Source organism: Camelus ferus, chromosome 19 (assembly GCF_009834535.1).
Source record: "Camelus ferus isolate YT-003-E chromosome 19, BCGSAC_Cfer_1.0, whole genome shotgun sequence".
NCBI lineage: Eukaryota > Metazoa > Chordata > Mammalia > Artiodactyla > Camelidae > Camelus > Camelus ferus.
In genome coordinates, this window is record NC_045714.1 from 31,824,304 (window position 1) to 31,844,192 (window position 19,889).

A 19,889-nucleotide genomic window follows, 5' to 3' on the forward strand; every position below is an offset into this window, starting at 1 on the left:
ACAAATCAAAAAGACATTTTTAAGAAAAGAAAGAGAATGAGATTGTATCTCACAATGTATCGTTCATCCAGTACTCGGAGGGGTTTTCTAAGGAGCCTGGAAAAGAGCCCCGATGCATCACTCTGCGCTGCCAGGCTCCCTGGGGCCAGCCCAGCATTCAGGAGCAGGGGGGGCCTGACCCGACTCTGCCGACACGGGACAGACTTGAGGTGTTACGTTAGGTCATTTTTATTTATTTGTCCATATATCACTTGGGACCTCATGAGTGCCAAGCTCTGAACCGAGTGTTGGTGTTAAATTCTGTCCTGGGGAAGAGAAGGGTGCTGGGTACTGGACTATGTCGCCCCAGATCCATGTGTTAAACCTTCAGTGTGATGGTATCTGGAAATGGGACTTTTGTGTTTCCATACAAATTTAAGAATTATTTCTTCTAGTTCTGTGAGAAGTGCCATTGGTGTTTGTTAGGGATTGCCAAAATATTCTTGATGGAAGAGAAAGAAGACCCCTTCAGTTAGAGTATTGGTCCTAGACGACAGCGTTCCTGAAGCAGCAAAAGCTTAGACACGAGCGCCACCTGGAGGATCCCTTGTGTACTGGGGGAATGCTGGGAGGCAGGTAGCAGGGGCGAGGGAGCAGGGGGTTAAGTGTACACCACCATCTTTACTAGTTCCGTTCCATTTCCGAGATTCCTAATGGCTCTAATCCTTACTTTTCCCATTTGTAAAATGAGGATAATAATCTCTACAGCAGACGGCTGCAGTCAAGTTTAACACAAAATGCATATAAGGCCCTGCAAGTAGTTAAATCTCGATTAATGAACAGTAGCAATTATGAGATGCAGGGACAGTGTTCAGCACAGCCAGCCTCAAGCCTTGAACCCAATCAGGAAACCTGTACTAAACATATCCTTTTATCCAGTCTCATGAATTTCTGGCTTCAGGTGCAAAATACATACTCTTTACCAAAAGGTGAAGAATTCTAGCTACATGATCTCTTGTCATCCTTTGAATCTATGTGTCTACCTCAAAATTCTTCATGTATTTTCAGCACATTGTCATAAAAGACATGCTTCATCTTGAACCTTTAAGTACAGGGTTTTCCAGGACGGCAGTGGTATGACCAGACGAAGGTTTCATTGCAGGGTTCTCCCTGGGTGCAGCAGCCAAATGCTATGTGCCTGTGCTGCCATCTTGTGGTCTGTTGAGGAACAAGTCTCTGATGTGTCCTGGAGCTGACAACTGACTTGTGGTCTAATCTTTCTGAGGATTACACACTGCGTGTTACACGTGTTATGTAATATTACATAAACACCCATAAATTCACACAAAAAATTGTGTTCCACAAAGTGGGTCACTTCGCCCACGAAGTTATTCACAGGTTGTTCTAAATGTAGGAGAACAGATGACAAGGCACATTCCTGCCAAAGAAGGAAAAACACACACCCCTCCCCAGTCCTAGGAGGCTGCCCTATTGAGTCCAGGTTTCCTAAGGGCTTTGGACTGAGGCAGAGCTGGGAACCCTAGGGCCTTAGAGATGCAGTTCAATGTTTATCAAATATAGACTGGACTATTCAGTCCCACCTGCGTGTCATCACTGTTCTCTCAACACGAACCCTAACTGACCCGAATCATGTGCCCATTCTCTGGAAAATCACAAACAGTCCAAGTCTAAACTTCTGAGGCATCTGCCTTAAAACTCCTCTGGACGTTCACCCACTGAAAGTCATCTGGATTGTGCCCAAGCTGGAGAGATTATGAGTAAAGCTACTATCAACATCTGCGTATAAGTTTTCGTGCGAACATACGTTCTCCATTCTTTTGGGTGCTGCAGCTTTGTAGGACCGTCTGAGGTAAGGGAGCATGACACCTCCAGCTTTGTTCTTTTTTCTCAAGATTGCTTTGGATATTCGAGGTCTTTTGTGGCTCAAAAAAATTTTAGGATTATTTATTCTAGTTCTTTGGAAAATGTCATGGGCATTTTGATAGGGATTGCATTAAATCTGTAGATTGCTTTGGGTAGTATGGCCATTTTAACGATACTAATTCCTCCAGTCCATGAACATGGGATATCTTTCCATTTCTTTGTTTCATCTTCAGTGACCTTCATCAGTGTTTTATAGTTTTCAGAGTATAGGTCACCTCCTGTGTTAAGTTTATTCGAAGGTATTTTATTTTTTTGATGTGATTTTTAAAGAGAGATTGTTTTCTTGCTTTTCTCTTCTGAGTCTTCTTCCTTTTTGATTCATGGATTATTTAGAATGTGTGGTTCAGTTTCCAAGCGCTTTGGAGATTTTCTTGTTATCTGTTACAGATTTCTAGTTTGATTGCTGGGCAAATGGCCTTTTATTTCCTTCTGTGCCCTCCTGGCCAATCCTAGCTCCCCTCCTGGTGTGTGGGTAAGTGTTACAAAGGGACCCGCATGACGTCACTGCCCCTTCCCCAGTTACTTTATTCTGGGAGTCGCCTCTCAACCTGGCCCAGCCCAACCCTAGTCTCAGGGACCCATCCAGCAACAACCCTTCTCTCTTTCTGGTTCCTACTTCCATCTGACCCCATCCCGCCGCCATCTGCCCAGAGTGAAGTTGATCACACATCCCAAACTTGCTCAAGAGAAAAAAATAACTGAGTTGAAGAGAGTAAGACATTGCCACAGGTTGATAGCTCAGATGTGCAGACACAATGAGCAGGAACTCAGAGAAACGGAGCCTCCAGGTGAGAGCCAGGCACTGGGAACTCAGACAAGAAAAGGTGAGACGCTGAAGCCTGGGGCTCTGGACCTGGGGATCAGTGTGGCAGCAACAGGGAAGATAGGAAACCAGGGCCTCAGCAGCTTTGGGGAACATGGGTAACGTTTGGCTGAGGGAGCCCAGATATTCCTGAATCCTTGGTGTCCAGCACTAGGACCAGCCTGAGGAAGATACACTGTGACAGGTAGGGGGCGCTCTGTCTTTAGAAGACAGTGGTGCTTGTGGCGTTGTCCTGGAAGGGACTGGGCAGGTAGGAGGTGGATGGTCCTCTGTATGAACAGAGGCCTGGGACCCCTCCTGCAGGAAACACCGTCTGTGAGTCTTTCCTGGCCAGGAAAGAGGCTCCTTTCTATTACTGTCTATTTTTAAAATCAAACTTATTCATTCATATAGATTGAAGAAATAACTTCTAAGGGGTTTTATTTCAGGAGATAGCCAACTCCTTTCCTGGCTTGTCCCCTTAGAAAACCATTTTCTTCTATCTGAGCTGAACTACAGTGACCTTCTCGCATAGCCCCCCACCCACCCCAGCCCCGCCAGCTCGTTCCTGATACCCCGCTGTCACCCTTCTGCCTTGGGAACGGTTAGATCTCACAATTGCTGCCTTGAAATTTGTTGCAACATTTTGGGTCACAGTTGTCTTTGACCTAAAGCAACGTTTTTCTGGTGAGTGTTCTCAGGAAGCCTGGTTTTCTTTCCTTTCTGATTCTTCTTTTTATAGTTGGTTTTTTTTTTTTTTTAACTTCTCTCCAGCTCTTTCTTACTTATTTTTGAATAAGGTACATTTTCCCCAAGTCAGTTTTTAGCAGGAAGTTCATCCAGAGGAGGATTGAATGCTGTAGCCCAGGGCCTCATGAATTATCATTGGAAGCCAAGGTTTTTGTGTGTGGGTGTTTTTCTCTATCTTAAGAAACGAAATGAGGGGTGAGGGTATAGCTCAAGAGGTAGAGCACATGCTTAGCATGCATGAGGTCCTGGATTCAATTCCCGGTACCCCCTCTAAAGTAAATAAGTAAATAGACCTAATTACCTCCCCCTACAAACAAAAAAAAAAAATGAATTTTAAAAAAGAAACGAAATGCAGGAGTCAACACGAAAGAACAAACTGCATTTGTGAGGAGACCTGATCACAGAACCTTCCCCAGGGTAGCAGCTCCCTTAGCTCCAGAAACAGACCCCTGCGTGAATTCTGCAGGCCCCGGGCACCCACCCCACATCCCATGTGCAGAAACCACTATCTGGAATTTGATGGTTCTCGATCCGTTGCTTTTCTTTGCAGTTTGATGGCAGCTCTTTGCATTGGTCTGACTCGTCCGGCTGCTCTGAACCACGCGCTTGGCTTTCTTGCATCTGGTAGCGTAGAGCACATCTTTGCGTCTGTGAAGAATTCCTGTGTAACGTCTCTGCCACAAGTTATTTCTCCACTCTTCTGTTAATGTACGCTTGGGTTGTTTTTAGTTTTACTTCTTTGAACAAGACTTACCTATCCCCTGGGATGCGTGCACACACACACACACACACACACACACACACTTTTATCTAGTAGTGGGATTGCAGTGCCAAAGTTATACTTCAACTTCATTGGGTAAAGCCAAACTCTTTTCCAGAGTGGCTGCACCAGACCCAGTATTAACGAGTTCTTCCTATTCCACTTCCTGGCAAATACATTAATTTGTGTATTAATATTAACCCTTTGCTTTTCACCCAGCGGACAGAAAATGGTAAGGCTGTTCACAAGAATAAGTCTCTTCTTCCTCCTCCATCAAAATGTTTTTCAGTCATAGCAATTGTCACCCCCCAGTATCACTCTCTACATCTATTTATTGCTGTCTTCCCCTCCTCTTTTTTTTTAAACTTTTTAAAAAATCTTTTTTTGGGGGGGAAGTAATTAGGTTTATTTATTGATCTTAATGGATGCACTGGGGATTAAACTCAGGACCTCAGGCGTGCTGAGATGTGCTCTACCACTGAGCTCAACCATCCCCCTTCCCCTCCTTTTAAAAATGTTAAGTTCCAGGAGACAGAGATTTCACTTGCCTTTCCAAAACTCTTCTTTGAGGTCTAGAGCAGTCTAAGACACAGATCAGTTACTCAATAAATACTTGTTAAATGATGGAATGAATAAAAATGTGAAATAAACCAGGATTACTAAGGAAAAAGCACTAAAAATACCTACAACCTTAAAATTACACAGACACTTGTGAAGAGACCCAGCATCCAAAAGGAATCTGCATACTAACTACTGTATATAAAGTAGATAAACAGCAAGTGCATGCTGTACAGCACAGGGGACTATATTCAATATCTTACAGTAACTTATGGTGAAAAAGAATATGAAAACGAATATATGCATGTTCACGTATGACTGAAGCATTATGCTGCACACCAGAAACTGACACAACATTGTACACTGACTGTACTTCAATAAAAATATGTATAGACAAGAATGAATCTGCAGAATTACCTGGAAAGTGTTCCACTTCCCTCTTCCTCGTACAGGTTAAGTTCCGTGTTTAGAACTCCTTTCTGGCCACAGATTGATCGTGTTTGGTCGTTTGACTTTTTCCATCCCTCTCTACCCACTTTTCAGTCCCACTTCCATTCACAGGCAAATTTCTTGAGATGATAACAACAAATTTTGGACAATTTTAGCCCAATCCTACTGATCTCAGAGCCCACCCATCCTTCCCAGTCCTTCTCTCGTGGTTGCCAGGTCTCCTATCCTCATCTGACCCTTCACGTCTGGACACGGCCAGCTCCTCTTTCCTTCCTGACCCATTCTTTGCCGTGGGCCTCAGGGCACCACAGTCCCACAGCTCCAGCGCAACACAGTAGTTTTCCCATTGGATTTTGTTCCTTCACTGTCTTTGTTTAGGATCCTAGAGGCAGAGCCTGGGGGCAGGACTTAGAAGCACGTGACTCTTTGGGGGCTGCTCCCAGGAGAAACTGAAAGGGAGCAAGCAAGGGGTTTTGCCTGCTTGTGCGTGCAGTGAAATCTAGCTTCCACCTGATTCTGGGGGGCTGTGGACTGCGAATTGCACTGCAGAGTCTGTCCTGTCTTGAAACAAGGGACTGGCTCTTGTCCCCCTCACCCTAGGCAGGCATTTGCCCCAGGCCTTGGGGGAAGGTGGCAGGCACAACTCCCAGCTCAGGCAGCAAGGAGGATTCAGGGATGGACCCCCAGAGGACGTAGGAGGGGTGATCCACTAAGTCAAGCGCCCTCCGCCCCTGGGGTTGGACACGCCGACCAAAACCGATAAGCCGGGTCCCAGGGGTTCTTGGCGGGCACAACTGACTCACCCTTGTAGGAATAACCCCAGATCAGCCCTGAGTTTTCTCCTCTCCTGCCCATCGAGCATGTCCCTGCCATGGTTTCAGTTGCCATCTCTACACTGCCCATTCCCCAGCACACACCCCTACGTACACCTTTCCTCTGAGCTCCAGACCTGATCGCTGAACTGCTCCTGACCATCTCCTCTTGGTTTATTGAGCATCTCAAACTCAACCTCTCAAATATCTGATGTATAGATATTCCTTGGCCCTTCTGACGTCTGCGAGTGGGCTCAGCGGGCCCTGCTTGGGACTGCATCTCAGGGCTGAGCAGTGCCCGGCCTGGTAGGCACTGAGCACATATGTGTACAGGGGGTGGTGGGGGAGGATGAATAAACCAAGGAGCTGAAAGGATGGGGAGGGAAGGCCAGGGAAGAGGGAGAGCAGTGAGTGGGCCTTCCAGGAGGCTCAAGGAAGTCACTGCGGGAAACGCAGTAAATCCACTGAAAAGCTCCCTTGGATTTGAGTGGGGTCTCTGGGATAAGAGACGGGGCAGCTCTAAGGGGCTTAGGAAAGAACTGGAGCTTGAGATTTGGGATTGGAAGGTTGTTGATAAGAAAGCAGGGGACTGAGGAAGACACATGGGGGGACTGATGGAGGAACCCTCGCTTTGGTTCAAGGAACCAGCCTGGGATTCTTGAGGGCCTTGCGCCTGAACTGAGGTGGGAATTCTCCACTCTCCTGGGTGTCACAGACCCACAGTCAGGAGAGACTTTCTTCCTCACGGCAGTGCCCCTGGGCGCAGGGACCCCTCTGGAGGGATTGCTGAGCAAAGGATGCTGACAGCCCTTCGGACTTCATCTGCACCACCCACCCCGCTGGGTCTCCAGCCTGCCTGACTTTGAACTGGATCAGAAACAAAAGCTTTCCTGAGTCGCCACCTGCTGGACTTCAGACTGGAAATGCACCATTAGCTCTCGGCTTTCAAACTGGAACTGGAAGGTTGGCTCTCCTGGTCTTGAGCCTGCCGGCCCAGACTGTGTGTGTGTGTGTGTGTGTGTGTGTGTGTGTGTATGTGTGTGTGTGTGTATATATATATATATCTCCTATTCTATATTTTTCTGCTGAACCCTGACTAATACAACCTCCCAGACTGATCTACAGACTCAACACAATACCCATCAAAACTCCAGCTGGATTCTTTACAGAAATTGACAAGCTGATCCTAATATTCATGTGAGAATTCAAGGACTCAGAATAGTTAAAACAGTCTTGGGGAAGAAGACAAAGTTGGAGGATTCACACTTCCTGATTTCAAAACTTATTATAAAGCTGCAGTAATCAAAACAATGTGGCCTTAGCATTAAGGATGGACGTACAGATCAATGGAGTAGAATTGAGAGTCCAGAAATAAACCTTTATATTTACAGTAATTGCTTTTTGAGAAAGATGACAAAACAATTGAATAGGGAACGAATAATCTTTTCAACAGAATGGTGCTGAGACAACCGGATAGCCACAGGCAAAATACAAAGTTGGACCCCTATCTTGTACATACACAGGAATTAATTCAAAATGGATCAAAGACTTAACTGTGAGAGCTAAACTATGAAACTTTTAGGAGAAGACATAAGAGGAAATCTTTGTGAACTTGGATTAGGCCATGATTTTCGCTATGGAGAACAGCATGAAGATTCCTTAAGAAACTGAAAGTAGACTTACCATATGATCCAGCAATCCCACTCTTGGGCATATAGCTGGAGAAAACTCTAATTTGAGAAGATATATGCACCCCAATATTCATAGCAGCACTATTTACAATAGCCAAGACTTGGAAGCAATCTAAATGTCCATCAACAGATGACTGGATAAAGAAAATGTGGTATATTCATACAATGGAATACTACTCGCCATAAAAAAGAATGTTGTAAGGCCATTTGCAGCAATATGGATGGACCTGGAGACTGTCAAAGTGGAGTAAGCTAGACAGAAAAAGAAATATATTGTATCATATTACTTATGTGTGGAATCTAAAAAAAATGGCACAAACGAATGTATTTGCAAAATAGAAGGAGACTCACAGACATAGAAAACAAACAGGGTTACTGGGGGTGGGGGTGGGGAGGGGGAAGGAGGGATAAATTGGAAGTTTGGGATTGGCAGATACAAACTATGATGTGCAGGATAAACAACAAAGTTCTGCTGTATACTACAGGGAGCTACATTCAATGGTTTGCAGTAACCTGTAATGAAAAAGAATATGAAAAAGAACTTGTAGATATGCATGTATAACTGAATTGCTATGCTGTACACCGGAAACCAGCACAACATTGTGAATCAACTACACTTCAATAAAGAAAAATGGAGAGGGGATCATTTGGTGGTTCCTCCAAAGGTTGAACGTGCAGTTACACTTGGACCCAGAAATTCCAACTCAAAGTATATACTCAAGAGAAACGAAAACCTATCTCCACTGCATAAAATTTACACAAATGCTCATAGCAGCTTGATTCATAATAGACAAAGGGTAGAAACAGTCCAAGGTCCCATCCATTTATTTATGGATACATAAAATGTGGCTTATACTTAAAATGGAATATTTTTGAGCAAGAAAGGAATGAAGTTCTGATACATGATTCAAGAACAAAATTTGAAAACATACTAAATGAAAGAAAACAGTCACAAGAGATCACATATTGTGTGATTCCATTTAAAAGACATGTCCAGACTGGCAAACGTGTAGAGACAGCAGATCACCTAGACACTAGCTGTTTAGGACGGAGGGTGTCTTGGAGGGTAGAGACGACTGTGAAGGGGTACAGAGTTTCTCTTCGGGGTGATAAAAGTTTTCTAAAATTAGACTCCGATGATGGACGCACAAATCTGTGAATGTACTGAAAACTGGTGAACATTTTAAATGGATGAATTCTATGGTATGTGAATTATATCTCAATAATTCTGTAAAAATAGAAAAAAGAGAAAAGACAGAAAAGTGACCCAAAGAGGCTGTGGACGAGCCCCCAGGCATTCCCCATCCAGGCGGCCCCCGCCTCCTGTCTGACGCCCACCTGTCAGCTCCTCTTGGATGCGAGGGTCCCTCCACAGCTGGTGACACTGACAGATAGTTGGCCATCCAGTTGGTCACATGGGCCCCACTGGCCGGCCAATCAGGATCATCCAGCAGTTGGCTCCTTGAAGACAGAATCAGTTAAACCGACCCAGCCTCTGTCAGACCCCTCAGCCAGTCAGGGCTCCCTGTTGATCTGGGGCTGGCAGGTCTGTGGCCAGGGGAGGTGGTGGACAGTCAGCAGGGCCAGACTGAGCAGGGACAGAGTGTGAGCCTGCCCCGGGCCCTGAGAAGGGCAGACGGCTGGCTGCGTGTGGGCAGGCGGAGGGGTGAACAGGGAGGGCAGAGTCCGCGTTGCCTGGTAAGAGCTGACAGCACTCAGCAGGGCTGGGGCAGGACGGGCGGCCCTCCCAGATCAGGCCGTCACTCGGGGGGCCGGACTCCCTCCTGAAAGCTCAGGGCAGGTCTCCTTTGGAGCAGACCTGGGACAGGCTGGGAACCTGGGAAGAGGTACAGGGAGGAGTTCTGGGCCCAGGGATTAGGGCAGGCTCCTGGGGTCTGAGCTGTTGGGTTTGAGATGGGGCTGCCTATCCTCTGGGGAAGGGCACCAATTGTGGATGATGTTGGAGATCACTTCTGAATCTCGATTTGGGTTTTACCAGATTCCTTCTGGTGGCACAGGTGAAGGTGCCATGGGAACCGTGGCCCTGAATCAGGAGGGGAGGGGCCCCTGGGCTGAGCGCAAGTTCAGCCTTAAGTGCCCCACCCTGTCGTCCTCCAAACCTGCCCTTGGAGAGTGGGCTGCAGAGGTGTGAGTACACCTGGGCCACATCCCAGCTCTGTCATGACACCAAAGCCACCCTGTGCAGGTGATGTCATCTCTTCCTGCCTCTGTCCCTTATATTTAGATCCAGGAACAGCCCCTCCCTTGGGGGGCCACGAGCATTCAGGACAGTCCCTTTCTGAGCAGCCAGTCCCCATCCTCCTGCAGGGGATGCCCTAGGGAAGGGACACACCCCTGCTGATCCCTTGGGGAACCAGGGCTAGTATGTGGCACCCAGGAGGACACTGCCTGTCCCCTGAGAGCCCAAGTGACTGGTAGGGACAGCCGATGGGCCCTCAGGCAGGTTAACCTCCTCTCCTGGCTGTCAGTCAGGTAGCCTGTTCAGTTTTGGTTTTAAGTGACCGGAGAAAGGCACACAATATGGAAAACGCTGTCACATTGATCCTTTCTTTCAGTTGAAAGAAAAACAGACACAGTTGGGGTTTTTGGTGGGAAAGTGCCTCCCTCCAACTCCGTGAGCTCCAGGGAAGCAGAGAGGCCAGGTTTCAGAGTCTCTGGGTTAAGAATTAGGCCCAAAAATGCAAGAAAGGGATGAAGATGACATCTGGGCTGAGGTCAGTGTCCTAGAGGTCCCTGTCCAACCCTTGCCCCAGCCACCCAGTTGATCTGTGGTAAAGACAGGACCTGAATGAGCTTGAAATGGCTCCAGCGGTCCACACAGAGGGGAAGGGTAAGCGGTGTTGCAAAGTCAGCTCTAGGCCAGACTGCTGGGTTCCAACTCCGGCTCCCTCGTGAAGGACACTGTGGCCTGGGGAGTTTAGTTATGTCACTTCTCTGTGCGTCCATTTCCTCATCTGTAAAGTGGGAGCAATGATGGCATTTCTGCGTGGGAGCGAGTCTAGGATCTGGTGTTAGTCAATGTAACGGGCTTAGAGCATGGCCTGGCCCCCAGGAAGCCGCCCACACGTCACCGGATGATGTGAGGGAATTAAACAAGCCCAGAGCATCTGGCTAGCAGGGCAGAAGCATGTCGGTCATGTGGTGGTGTGGGAGCCACCCCTGGACACGGGGGTATTGCCTGCTCCTCTGTGCAGAGATCGCATGTGGAATGTCTTTGAGAGGAGTGGGCGAGTGGAGGGAGCCCAGCCCCAGGCAGGGTGGGCTAGGTCAGCACAGTCTTGGGACCACAAAACTGAAGGGGCCCACAAAGATAGTTCCCTGAGCACTCAGCTAAGGAGGGGGTTTGCTGAGCATGTACCCACAAACCACAGATACCCCACACGGGCATCGCTGCTAGACGCAGAGATACGTTCATGTTCAGACAAAGCCCTGCTCTCCTCCCAGCAGCCCAAGAGCAGAACGAGGCCACTGGAGTGGCTGACATGCCGACGTCTCCCCCAGGATGAGGACGGGGGCCAGCACCCTCCCCCTCAACAGCTCTCAGCTCTGCACAGACAGGACAGGAGCACAACTCCACGTCTGCTGAGGGGGCCACGGCCAGAGAGAGAGCCAGACACCCCCACCACCTGGGCCAGGCTGACAGGTTCAGAGGCAGCGATGAGACTGAAGGACCGAGTCTCCAGGCTCCACAGGTCAGGAGCATCCTGTACCCCGACCGCCCTGAGGGTCCTCAGTGGACAGGTGAGCTCTCACCTGGGCTCTGCCATGGCGCAGATGGCAGGCCACCTCTGCCACCTAGGGGCCGAGTTTCCCTCATAAAATCCCCCATTTCTGCCATCCCAGGCTGCCATATGAGGCACAGCCTCCCCACCAGCCCCCCTGGGCTTGGGCCCTGCAGTTTGGAAAGCAGGAATATGGTCAATTGCTTTCCTGACCCTTCAGGGACCAGAGACAGGGATCAAAGTGAAACTTCTGTTATCCTGTTGGTTGTGATAACATTTTATATAAGTTTCCAATGTCTGAAAACAGGGAAGGCATTGCAAGCGTAACAGGTCAGCAGGCCTCAGAGCTGAGCTTGCTCTTGCTGATTCTGCTCCAGCCGGTGCTTGATGGCGCTGCACGTGCCCAGTGGTCAGACAACAAGAGGGACCGTCGGGAGGGGGGTCCCAGAGGCTGGACCCAGGTGACTCCTGCCCGAGCTAGTGGCCCCGGTCACTCTGCCTGGGCCAAAGAGGAATCACAGGGCTGGCAGTGAGATCTGCTCTCCCCGCTACCTGCCCTGTCCATCTTAGCCTCCCATTTTGAATAGAAAACTGAGGAACACAGGGAAAGAGCCATGGATGGAACCAACAGAGACTCGCTAGGGATGATGGAAGCCCCAGCCTCTCACTCTCTCCCTTTGCCAATTCTCAGGTGTTGAATCGGTCTGGATGCTGAGGGAGCTGTAGGTGGCTGCGTGGCTGGCTCCCTCTTCTCAGAAGGACCCTGGCGCCCATCCTGTGGCCTCAGGTTCAGGCTCCCTCCCTGAGGGAGGCCATGGAGCCCAGATGCTGCCTTCTACCTGGGGCAGGACAGGACTTGACTGTCCCTGGGGTGGTTTTGCACCTGCCCGCGTCTCCTGGAAACTTCTGCACAGCAGGGCTCCCCTCTGCTGCCACCTTGGCCTTAGCCCTCACGTCCGCCAGGAGAGGGCCTGGACTCTGAGAGAAATCTGGAATCTGGACACGGCCCCTGCCGGTCAGTCTCAGTCCATTTCCTGCGCGTTCAGGCCTCAGCCACCGCCTTCTCCTCTGAGCAGTGAGGCCCAGGGAGAGTCTGGGGGAGGTGCAGGGAGTCGGAAGAGCCAGCAGTTACCGGATACGGCCCATCAGTCAGATGCCTGAGTTCAGAGGCTGGCTGGGCCACGTGCTGGCTCTTGGGCAAGTTTCACGAACCTCATGGTGCCTTCGCTCTCCTCCCAGGAGGGTGAGGGTTTAAGAACTGACTCTGCTGATGTGCTTGGCGGGGGGTGGGGGGCGGTCTCTACTGATCTCTGTGCAAAGACCCAGGGCGGCCTTCGGGGCCTTTGGGGCTCTGGGTGAGGGTTACTCCTCCGTGCTCTTTGCTGCTGGGAGACACCTGGGGCAGGATGAGTTCTCAGAGCTTGGCTGCCATGAGGGCCAAATGAGATCAAGGCCAAGTATTTTCGTCAACAGCCATACAGCTGGCCGTGTTTAATTCCTCCAGACTCTCCAAGTCAGAGTCCCTTTGAAGTGGCCAGTGGATCCACTTCCCAAGTGAGAATCACAGGTGAGGTTATTGGTGTGCTTGTTTGGGTTTGTTTTAATTACATAAAAGATGTGAATGTATTTCATGGACACTCCTGTTATTACCAAGTTATAATCACCGGGAGATGACGGGAAGCCCATCTTCAAAGCCAAGTTCAATTCTAAGCCCATCTCTCTCATTAAAAGGGGAGGAGGTCATTGCAGGTGGAGCACGCTGGGATGGGGAAATCTTACCAGTGTCCCGTGTTTTGTCCACACAGTGAATCTGGGTTTGAAGACCTCTCTCTGGAAGTGTTTCATAATCAGATCGTCCTGGAGGTGTTATCACAGGCTTCGGTCTTTGATATATTTCTCTTGCTGGACCATGACTTTTGTTGATTTCTCTGTTCCCTTCCCGTGGTCTTTTGTGGCTCATTTGGTGATTGTTCACAGGGTCTTACAGAGCAACTATCCCCCAGTGGCTCTCCTGCCCTGAGAGCTGCTGCTCGCCACCCCCCACCCGACCATTCTTTTCTGGAGTCTCTTTATTCCGATGAGCTATGGTGGTGTTTCCAAAGCTGCCCTGCTTGTTGAACTTTCCTTTAGAATTTGATCATATTTTAATCCTTTCTTGCATTTGAACTTCTCCTCATCAGTGTTCAGTCCGTACCTTCTTTTTATGGTGAATTCTGAAAGAAAAAAAATGGCCCACGAATAGGCTCTCAGAACTCCTCGAGAAACTCTGGCGCAGTCTTAGGTCCTCAGCCGTGTGGTGTTTCACACCCTCTGCTTTGACGAACTGCGCACTCTGGCGGCTTCCAGATGCACTCTTGGGCATCGGTATTTCTGGGCTCACTGGCACCCGTTCAGCCACCCCCTTCAACTTGCCTAAACTTTCCTCAGGTACTTGCATTCTTCGTGGTCTTTTCCGCTAGGTAATGAATGTCATTCATTTCTCTCACTGATAGCGTTAATCCCCGTGGACACTGCCTTCCTGATCAGTGATGTCATCATGGTGTTTCATCCAATGGCCCAGTTAGACATTAACCTCCCCAGAAGAGGGTTTGTACTTGGTTTTTAGGGATTCACGCTGAGGCACTGACCTGTCACCTTCCTCAACCCCAGAGCAGTTCATCTTCCTGAAGCAGCCATTTCTTCCCTGGTTACCTGGGCATCACTACTGCACAAGACAGGAGAGTCGGATTTGAAGGCTAGTGGGGGGAAAGGATCCAGAAGTATTAGAAGCTGGAGAATCATCTCTTCCTGCACAGACTACTCTCTGTCTGGTCTTGGGGCTGGCAACCATGACTACCTTGCCAACACCCAATACTCCTGCTTCAGATCCCCCGGCCACTCGCTCCACAATTCATCCTCAGAATGTCCTACAGGCTGCATGTTCTCCAGTGGCCTGCTCCAGAGGGAATCATCCCCACAACAGTCTTTCCTCCTCCCAGCTCTGGTCTGCCTCTCACTTCCATTCTGCCAGCCCACTGGATCCATGCAGAGTCAGGAGATAAACCATATTTTACAAGAGAAGGAAATGGTTGCTCACAGCAGTGGTCTTCAGAGGATCACATTTCGAGTTAAAAGTGGGGTAGACCTTTGAAACGGGCTCCACGGGGCTGTCTTCTCTCCTAGGGTTCCCAATGTCCAAAAGTTCCAGTGAGCTGAGATGAACAGGGGACCTGGGGAAGGCTGTCTGACCCTGCCACCTGAGCCCCAGCCAGTGCCCATGGGCTGAGGTTTCCATGGTGATGGTAAACACACAGGGCTGAGGTTTCCATGGTGATGGTAAACACACAGGGCTGAGGTTTCCATGGTGATGGTAAACACACCTCACCTACTGCCTCTTCCATTACTGCTATGTCGCCTCTCATCCTGTTCCACGCTGAATGTCTAGCTGTGATCCACAGAATAAAGCAGGGGTGGAGCCCTGAGGTTACGGGGCAGACCCTGGGAGGACGCGGCATTGGAGTCAGAACGGGAGCTGGGGGTTCTGCGTTCTGGGGCTTCAGACCTTGGGAGCAGAGCAGCAGTGCCCAGGGGAACCAAGTGTGTAATGGAAAGCAAGAATACAGGCATACTTCGGAGAATCCTGATGTGCATGTGTCTTGGGCCTGCAGAGCTAGGACTGGCTGGAGGGAAGATGGTGCTAGAAGGTTGTCTGACAACAGGGCACTGGAGCCCCAAACACTGCTGCAGGGATAGTGCCAAGGGGACTCAAACATGGGGTAAGAGTAGAAAAAGTACTTTTTGTCATTTTCCAAAATATGGCAATTGTATGTTCACTTGATATTGAGCATCAAATAGCTCTTTATGAAGAACTCTCTCTACTCTGCCTACTCCCAAGAGAAACCATTTTCCACAATTTGAGCTTCCCCTCCCCACCATCCCCCACCGCCCTCAAACATCACCAATTGTTTTATTTTATGCTTCTGCCCTTATATCTCTTCCCTGAGCTCTTGTATTTCTACTTTTGCCTCTTGTTCATAGACACGATTGATTCATTAAGTTTTTAATCTGAAATTTTTGCCCAAGTTTTTTAACTTGCTTTGTGCACTCACTTTCTGGTGAGTTTTCTTTCTCAGCCATTTGAAGTTTTTTAATTTAGTGATTTTGACTAAGTCTTGCATGAATTCCTTTTTGATAACTCTATTTTCTACATCTCTTTTTAAGAATTCATGTTGGGGACAGCCCAGGTCTGTGTCCCAGGCTCTAATACATTTTCTTATAATTTAAAGATTTTGCATATAGTTATTCCTCAACTTAAATAAAATATATATTATAAATGAGAGGTTATGTAAAATGTATACAGAGTATTAATAAAGTAAATAGCAGTATACCCATCTCTCAGCAACATTACCATTATTTCTGAGGTCTTCTGTGTGCCACAATTATATCTTTTTCTTCACCCTAAGAGTAACCACTATCCTGAATTTTGTTTATTGATCACTTGCTTTTCTTTAAACAGTTTTTTTTTTACAGTTGTTTGTATGCTCAAAATTCATTAAGCAGTTTTACATGTTCTTGAAAATATTTGTAGTTCTGCACCATGGGGCTGTTCTAGTTAACTGTTGCTCAACCGTGTCGTTTGACTAACGGTCCCAGAATTCAGTAGCGTATGGCTATTAGCGGTTACTCCTCATTGTGTCCCTAGGGGTTGGCTGGGTCTGACTGAGCCAGGTTCAGCTCGTTTGCAGCTTGGATCCAAGCCTGCTCCATGTGGCCCCCATTCTCCTGGGACCAGTGTCTTTCTGAAGCACGCTGTTCACATGGCAAAAGGCAGGAGCAGAAGGGAGCAAGGCCAACCACGCAGACATTTTTAGCCTTGGCTGTGTCGTGCTCACCAACATCCCAATGGCCAAGGCAAGTCATATGGCAGAGACTGAAATCCAGAGATGGGGAAGTCCCCTCTGCCCACCAAACGGCCTTGGAAAAGGTCTGTAACACAACTGCAGGAAGTCACAAATGGAGGTTGTAACTCAATCGACCACAACTTGTATTTGTTATATAGTTTCATCTGGGAACATGGAGATGTACTTTCTTCATTTTAACTGATGGGTAGTACCCATTGTCATGATTATATCTACGGGTCCGTGGGACTGTTCATGGACATCTGAGTTTTACTAACACAAACAAAGCTGCTGTGAGCGCTTGTGCGTGCCTCCTGGGGCAGGTGCGGGAGACTTGTTCAACATTAAACTACCACACAGCAAAATAACCCAAAACTTTGAAATAAAGCAAAAAGATGATCGTATGGCCTTTAAATAGGATTCTAAGAGTATTTTTATTAAGCAACCTGGAGATCATCTAACTCTCTCAAGGGTGTAACTTATCAGTGATTAATTTGGTAATGAAGTTTTATAACTTAGTGCAAGGAGAGGTACACTTACAGGAAAATGATAAGTTGTGATGACTTTTGTATTTGGTAAAGATGATAACCCTGAAGGTTGCAGTTTTGTTGTCCTTTGGCACAATAACGTTTTGTATTTAGCAGTTTTTCCTCTAATTATATAAATACTAGTTTCTTATATCCTCACTAAATTGGTTTTGTCATTCTTCTGCTTCCTTCATTAAAGAATTAAATAAAACTTTGACATATGCTCATCATCTATTTGTATGAGAATCATGGGGGTTTTTTTTCCTACTGAAGCCTTTAATTTTGAATTTATTGTTGCTTAAGGAAACCAGCTTTGCCCATAATTCACTATACTCTGGACTTAGAACACTAACTTGTATTTGGCCACTTAAGAACGAGGCCAAACTGCATTCATCTTAGGTCCATTCTGTTGATAAATGGTACTTAATTGATTTCTTTCATATCATGTTTGACAAGAACTCATAATTGCATTAATTATGCCCCAAAAGATAAGGGACCCATGGTCATTGAGATGGGCACCTCTGAAAAGATTTGTCAGTTTCCTGTCCCGTTCTAGCCAGATTTTTTAGAACACCCTGGGGAAAGATTGAAATTTCCCAACAATCTGAGATTGCATGTGAATCTTAACAGCATTAACTGGGAAAACAAGATTCTGAACATGGTACCTAATAGAACCATCCTCTTTGGATAAAAATCATTGACCAAATGAGCACTGTGAGTCACTGGGGTAAGCAGGTGCTCTTTTTATTATTATTATTATTATTATTATTATTATTATTATTATTATTATTATTTATTTTATTTTTTTATTTTATTATTTTTAAGAACTAATACCAAAGACCATCTTTCATTACAATATGTTTATGGTAATTCCATGGAAATATTAATTTCAAGACATTTCTGGGTCAAAGAACTCAGACCCTCACCCAATATAACAAATTTATACAATATTTAAAGGGTAAAAGCTCCTTTTGGTTAAGGGACACTAATTAATGACACCACAAGTACCTGTCCCAGAAAAAGTTGCCAAATCCACTTCTTGGCTCTCTCATTGGTAAGAATGTCCCCTCTGGTACTCAGCACAAGAGGAGCGGGTCTCTACACCAGATGCTGAAGCCTAGATTCAGAGTCCAAGGTGGTGGCCACTGGTGCCTGGGGCTTCAAGTTCTGCTCCTGCCTCGTGTAGCCTTTCTCAGGCTGAGGTGCCGCTGCCACCACCAGCTTTAAATCACTGCACTGATCACATTCTTCAGCACCCAAAACCGCCTAGCAGGCCAGTGCGCCTGGTCCCACACTCAGCTGCGGGTGATCACACACTGGGAACCTTTCACTACTTGCAGCCTCCGGGAGGGGAGCTGCTCCCATCTCCAGTGCCCTGCAGCAGGCCTGCCATCCAGTTCTCTGGAGCTGGCTCACTCCCAGCGGCGAGCCCAGGGAAGGGGATCCGGGCCTTTGGTGACCTCAAACTCCCAAGACAGTGGTGGCCCTGCTGGACAACGCACCTGATCCTTGAGCCTCGGATCAACAGTTGGACATGGGGCCACAGCGCCCACCCAGAGGCCGGGGTGGACAAAGCCTCCCACCACCACGTAGTTATGCTTCCCAAGAACGTCATTCCAGACATTAGAAAGACTCTGGCTCTCTCGCCTTCACTGCCCGTGGACAGGTCTATGGACACAGCACCCACTTCCGTGATGCCTACAGTGGAGGCATGAGCTTCTGGATGGGACCTCACAGGCAAAAAGAAAGAAAGAAAGAAAGAGAGAATAGAAAGAAAGAAAGGAAGAAAGAAAGAGAGAAAGGAAGAAAGAGAGAGAGAAAAGGGAGAGAGAAAAGGGGGGAGAAAAGGACATTGCTGAATCTGTAGCAGAAAAGAGTACCACGTCTCGATAATACTAATTCCATGGCATTTCAAAGCCATGAAAGCCTGATAAGTGTTTGTAAATTCGTCATGCTGCCTGGGGTCTTGAAGCAATGTTTGAACTCTTTCCAGTGGACTGAGCATCGCTCCTGTTTTTCCTGCAAGTCCTGCTGCGGCCATGCTGTGGGTTGCAAGCTCTGGGCTACCGATACGCTTAGGGGAAGGCAGGGTCAGCCCTCACAGAGACCGAACACAGGGGCCAGGGTGGTTGTCTTTGGGGGCAGGATCCGGCCATACGAGTTTCAAAATCCATGCCGCCTCAACTGAAGTGCTACATCCCGGGCTTTGAGTCCACGCAGCTGTTGCAGAAAGAGGACCTCCTGAAGGGCAGCTGTGGTTGCCACGTCGTGGGAAGCTGAACAGCACTGCTGCATCTCAGCAACGTCTGCATCGTGAGACGACAGGTCTCGTTTTAAAGATGTTAGGATTAGCTCTTTTCATGAGCTTCTGAATTCATCATGTCACTTACGATCTTTCTTCCTCATGAAGGATTTTTTCAAAACCCATCTCCGCAGGTGCCCGGCTCCCTGTGGGAGAGCTGCCCCCCCCCACCTCCCAGGTCAGGGAGCCCCACAAGCCCCAGAGCCCGCGCCGACAATCATGTTTCTAAAACCTTGAGAATGCCTCTCTGCAGTACCCGTGCCTGACGCTGCCTCCTGGCACACTTTATTTGAGAGACAACCATTGCTTGTCAATGGGTTCCAGCAGACACTGAAAAGCTGAGAAAGTAACAGCAGCTGTTGCTACCCTGACATCTCTATCCTGAAATGGGTCAGAAATAAGAACCCCAGCAAAGTGGGTTTTGCCCACTAGTGGGCATTACTGATGGAAATGGTGTGTCCAGCAAAGTAAACTGGGTGTTAATGGCAGGTTAATTACATGAACTACATGAATTACAGCTACATGAAGAAGCGCCCACTTATTGGCCAAACGTGGCTATCTCAGATGTGGCGTAAAGGCAAGGATCATAGTCTATGACCATAAATCTCTACAATAACCCAGAATCTCTTTTATGCCACCACTGAGCAGCCAAGATGGAGGAAGCCCCTACTTTATATTTTGGACGCTTTTAAAA

General features: G+C 47.8%; 1 long non-coding RNA gene and 1 pseudogene across 1 annotated transcript in view; one reads left to right on the forward strand and one right to left on the reverse strand.

Moving 5' to 3' along the window:
- Positions 1-7,827, forward strand: part of LOC116657963 — an 18,942-nt gene extending 11,115 nt beyond the window's left edge. The window contains exon 3 of the long non-coding RNA XR_004313150.1: positions 7,677-7,827. This is a non-coding gene — a long non-coding RNA (uncharacterized LOC116657963). The remainder of the gene's footprint in view (positions 1-7,676) is intronic.
- Positions 7,828-17,991: 10,164 nt separating this feature from the next.
- LOC102508459 lies at positions 17,992-19,280 on the reverse strand (annotated as a pseudogene).
- Between the last annotated feature and the right edge of the window lie 609 nt (positions 19,281-19,889).